The sequence below is a fragment of the Dipodomys merriami genome, unplaced genomic scaffold (assembly GCF_024711535.1).
Source record: "Dipodomys merriami isolate MVZ:Mamm:240054 unplaced genomic scaffold, mDipMer1.0.p SCAF_167, whole genome shotgun sequence".
In the NCBI taxonomy this organism is placed as follows: Eukaryota; Metazoa; Chordata; class Mammalia; order Rodentia; family Heteromyidae; genus Dipodomys; species Dipodomys merriami.
In genome coordinates, this window is record NW_027203015.1 from 1216974 (window position 1) to 1221987 (window position 5014).

The window sequence follows — 5014 nt, forward strand, 5'->3', positions numbered from 1 at the left end:
CTAAGTCTTTATATTATTTTATTTCTTTGGGATAAAAAGATAATGTTATCTAATTTCAAGTATTGTAAAGGTTATGCTATGTAAGGGCCTTTCGAAGGTGAATGTTTAATACACTGATGTCAAACTAACCTTTAATTCTATGAATTACAGGTTTTGTTACACTTGTATTTTTGTAATCAACTTTTTAATAACTGTTTTTCATTGCATTTGAAGAATGAAAAATATGGAATAATTCACAAATTTTCATGTCATCCTTGTACAAGTGCCATGTTAATGTCTGTATTGTTGTATTTTGTGTAGACCTGCTGCTGAAGCATGGAGTATCCTCTAAATTTAAGTAGTTAACGATGTAATCTTTATACAGGCATACATCCTTGGTTGCCTATTTGTAACAAGGAACCTTTATTGTTACTAAAAATGCTATTGATCTTATTTCTCTAAATTTCTATGTATAGTGGAAAAAACTTATATTGTTTGGTCGATTGCTCATATTTGCAATTTTTTGTCAATGACTATTTTGTCGTTTTCATTTTAAATTTGATCATATTTTGAAGCCTTTTTAGCTAAGTTCAAAGGTAATGGCTTTTCAAGTACTTATTTATTAACTGAGTTAGCTTTGTGGAGCTAATGGATTCAAAGTAAGCCTTGCTTAAGAGCTACTTCTAAACTTCTGCAGCTTAAAATTTTCTAAATGAGGTCTCAGTGGTACAAATGTCTTTCTGTCCCTTCACCCTTCTTCCATGTAGGAACAGACCAACCAGAATATCTTACCTGACAGCATAGATTGTCTTACTGGAACAAAACTAATCTTAGTTACAAGGGTTCATAGAGATATGAACACTTCAGACTTAATTCTTCAGAATAGAAGGTATTTTATCAAAATATAATTGTTTATTATTCCTATCATTTCAAAACTAGCTAAAGCCAAGAAGGTAAAAAAATGTTCATATTCATGTTTACCTAATATCCTGGCCTGTCTACCATCCAACCAGGCAGGAACTTGCACTACTGACTTTCTATCACCAAATATTTCCATAACTCCTGGAGAAGTCCATATGTTTTTCCTCGATATTAGGCCTTAAATTGGTAATGTTTTAATCAAAGTGTTTCCTCTTGCCTCCAGGCTGTAAATTTACAAATGGTAAAGTTTTAGGTCTAACTCTACCAAAAACTGAGGTAGAGATAATGGAATAATACTTTAAAACAGAGTTGCCTTTGATGCCCTAACCACAACGGAACATTGCATAACAATTTCTTCTATTATATATACATATATATTTTATATTTATATGTGCTGATCTTAAATTTCACACAGTGAATCTTACTAGAATTCATTGGTAATTTGACAAATAAATTTAAAATTATTCCCATAAATAGATTGGAACATAAATAATTAGGTTTAGAATATATATTAGAATATAAAAAGTATCAATGCCATGTCTTCGGTATAAACTTGTGATACCTTCTAAGTGTTCTTGGTCTTCTGAATTCACATAGTAAAAAAAAAAAAGCAGTATTGTTTTCCTCTAATCTAGAAGAGATTTTACACTGCTGATGTGTTTCTTGTGTTAACTTGCTAGTCCCAGAGTGTTTTTTTTTCCATATTTCTGAAGCGTTCTTACTGATTATACCAAAATTTTTGCTGATATGATGCCTAAAAGCTATTATTCTTCTGCAGTACCCATGGGTATGAGGATATCAGGTCCCAGTTACCTGCATCATCAGATAACATGGGCAAGACTTCTCACCTTGGCCCATGCAACATGCTAAGAGAATGTAATTGAAGACCCATCTCATTTTCTCATTTCCTATAATATTTCAGTGCCCCAATTCCTTGCAGGAATTAGCAGTAAGCAATTGTGAAATGTAAGGCAACTTAAAATGAAAGATGAGATCACAAAATATGACAGAAAGTACTGTAGTTCAAACTTTCAATTTACAGATGACCAGCCCATATGAGTAAACAAAATCACAAATGTCACAAGATTATTTTTAATACCACTCTCCTAATGATGAATGTAAGATTTCAGTCCAGCATAAGTAGGCCGAAAAATAATTCCTGAATGTTAGATCCATAATTGTTCTACCAAGGCTAGGAAATCTTGACTTGGAGTTCAAATATAATTTCGAAAACCATTAATTGAGAAGACCCTTAGTACTTCAAAACACTGGTACTTCAGTAAAACTTGGTTCTGTAGTCTAAAAATGTTGTCATTCTCAAACCAATGATAACATACATTTAATCTCTTGAAAGTATATTCCTTTTCAAATAAACTTTTTATAATCATATTCACCAAAATAACACTTGACAAGTAGATGATAGTGACATTAAGTTTTTCAAGTGTAGGAATCAAGTTACAATAGAGTTGATTTGTTTACCCAGCACTAAGTTCAACCATTCATTAAAGTGTAGAAATAGTATCTCGCACCATTTGCGTTGTTCAGTAGGTGCCTTCCAGAAATGTGTTAAATACATCAGCCTCCCATAATTCAAACCCAAATATTAGCTAATAAAGTAAATTTCATCATATAAGAAGGTACATTTTAAAAAGTCACTAATAGTTGCCTTATCATGTGTTGCCTTATCATATATTTTCCCTATCTGTCTAACATAGTAAGAAATATGACTTTAAGTCTTGAATATGAGTACTGATCAGAGATGTGACAAACATAAAATCTGTCTTCTATTGCTATCATATTCCTCTACAGTAGTAAATTTTAGTTTTCTTATTTTTCCAAAATTTATAGGTAGTAGAAAATATCATCCCATGTAAAATAAAATAATCACACACCATTGTACAAAGCCATTTATAAAAACTGGTAGTTAGCTATAAATTCTAAGTGATGTTTAAACTTTCTTGTTGACTAAAGATTAATCTTCCAAAACGATGAGAATAAAATCATGTCTTGGAGCTTCACGTCTCCAGTCTTGCAAATTGTTATTGCAGATGAATGAATTATGGAAATATAAGCTGACATCATTTCAAGTATATGTGGGATTGAAACTCCTTGGAATGTATTAACAGACAGTTTAACAGAACGACTATCAGGAAGTTGAAACCAGAAAGGAATAATAGTAAAGACATAAAATGAATGAAAAATGGAACAAGGGGCAAGTACAGCTAGAATACTCAATGTACACATGTAATAAAGGAAGTCCAAAACCTGCAATAAATCTTGGAGAAAGGGTTGGTTGAGAATGATAGAAGGAGTGACTCTGATCCAGGAGCATTGGACAATTAGGTGGACATATTTAATTGTAACACAAATGCACAACCTTTTGAAATTCAGTTAAAAACACAACTACAAACAAAAACACACAAAAATCACAACCAAACAGCAATGCTTAGAGAGTATGTATATGAGCTCACAAAATTTTAATCAGTTAATGAAGGGCAGTCATGGGAAAACAAACAAAGCTGTCCAAAGAGGGCAGTTTGGTGTAGGGGAGAATCTTGAACAGATTTGAATAGATTGTCAAAGGTTATAAATCACCTACATCAATTGCAAATATTTTCTTCTGTGAGTATTCTCTTTTTTTGGGGGGGTCCGGTCGTGGGGCCTGAACTCTGGGCCTGGACGCTGTCCCTCAGCTCTTCAGCTCAAGGCTAGCGATCTACCACTTGAGCCACAACTCCACTTCCGGCTTTTTTCTTTTTGCTTATGTGATGCTGAGGAATCGAACCCAGGGACTCAGGCATGCAAGGCAAGCGTTCTACCCCTGAGCCACTTTCCCAGGCCCCACTCTTTGAGTATTCTTTATCTGAACTGGTTACTCCAGTCCTGAGCTACACTTTATAGCTTGTGAAGATAGAATGGAAGAAACAAGGTCAAGATCCCATTACACCACTGGAGATAAAACAGTCCTGTATGGGTTCTCTCATCTTTCTTCACTACCTTCACTACTCTTTTCTCATACTTTTATTAAAGTAAGTGATTTTGAATTACATCTTCCCTTCTTTTTCAGAGAATTACTGTTTAGTAATTAAATGTCAATTCACAAATTTTGATGTCTTTTTTTAAAAGAACTTTGAATTTAAATTCCATTGCAACCTTGTTTCACCCAGTGAGAGTATATTTCCTGGGTAAGGACAATTCTCAAGAGAACCTACAGGATTTACAGCAATGTTTGTGAGGCTTGTTTGTTTACTGTGAAAATGAGCCATATTCACCCACATTGCTCCCTCTCAACTAAGTCTACACGGATTTCTTTGCATGAAAGCGTATTTTCCCAGACAATTTTAAATGTTCTTAATAGGCTAAGTTGTTAAAAAGTTTGAACAATTAAAATTTACCTGTCATAAATTTTAAAGCTCTTTTGAAATTCCTTTATCAGAATCGTGAATTCACCAACCATAGTCCCGCCCTTACCAACAAAAAGAGTTAACATGTTGTTTTCATGATATAGTATCCATGAAACTACTATTTTCCAGTGCCTTTGTTATGCATATATATGACCATATAAGCTGATGCTGAGCAAAATGAACTCCAAGATATGGAAAAAGAAATATTTATTTGCAGTTGTTGTTTTTGATGAACTATGTGATTTCTATTTTCTTTGAGATTTTCCCCTAAGGTTTATCCTCTGCTGTGTTTGATTTTGGTACCCTGTGTATTTTGTATACATTTACCTTAATTAGTTAAGGGAACAGGAACAAAAAAAAAAACGGTGAGGCAAAGGACAAAGAGCAAACCAATGCAATAGCAATTCTCACAAGACAATAAGTTGGAAATGTACATTACAACGTCTGAGGGGTATTGTGATGAAGGAAAAACTGTGAGAAAAATGAGAGAGGGGATAACAAGTTTGAAAAGTTATGTATTCAGTACCTTCCAATGGCTATAACCCCAGTGCACATCACTTTCACATTAAAATTAAATTTAAAAAATAAGCTGATGAAATAAAATTTCACTGTTTTGGTATAGTAAATATTATTCTTTATGTAGTAACTTTTTAAAAATCAGTATTATTTAGCATCTAATTTGAATTAATTACCTCTTCTTTATCAGAGGG

General features: G+C 33.1%; 1 pseudogene; it reads right to left on the reverse strand.

Moving 5' to 3' along the window:
• Window positions 1-217: 217 nt before the first annotated feature.
• LOC138828895 (U6 spliceosomal RNA) lies at window positions 218-317 on the reverse strand (annotated as a pseudogene).
• Window positions 318-5014: the final 4697 nt, after the last annotated feature.